This window comes from Morone saxatilis, unplaced genomic scaffold (assembly GCF_004916995.1).
Source record: "Morone saxatilis isolate NCDOM2014 unplaced genomic scaffold, NCSU_SB_2.0 Contig5, whole genome shotgun sequence".
Taxonomy (NCBI): Eukaryota; Metazoa; Chordata; class Actinopteri; family Moronidae; genus Morone; species Morone saxatilis.
Window position 1 is genome coordinate 5,807,683 of NW_023340095.1, and position 226 is coordinate 5,807,908.

General features: G+C 25.7%; 1 protein-coding gene across 1 annotated transcript in view; it reads right to left on the reverse strand.

Annotated features, from left to right (window-relative positions):
- dnah7 (dynein, axonemal, heavy chain 7) overlaps positions 1–226 on the reverse strand; it is a 63,779-nt gene that overhangs the window by 17,746 nt on the left and 45,807 nt on the right. The window lies entirely within an intron of this gene.

Sequence of the window (226 nt, forward strand, 5' to 3'; positions counted from 1 at the left end):
ATTGGATACATCTTCCTGCCACTGGAAAGCATGTTGTGCATCTAGCTTTAAACGTTTTCTATATATTAATTACTGGTTATTAATATATTTACTATAATAATAATAATAATAAGTTTTATTTATAAGCGCTTTTATAAATACTCAAAGACACTTTACATAAAAACATAAAAGCAGCAAAACAACATCAAATAGTAAAACACTAAAAACACATCAGACTAAGCTAAAC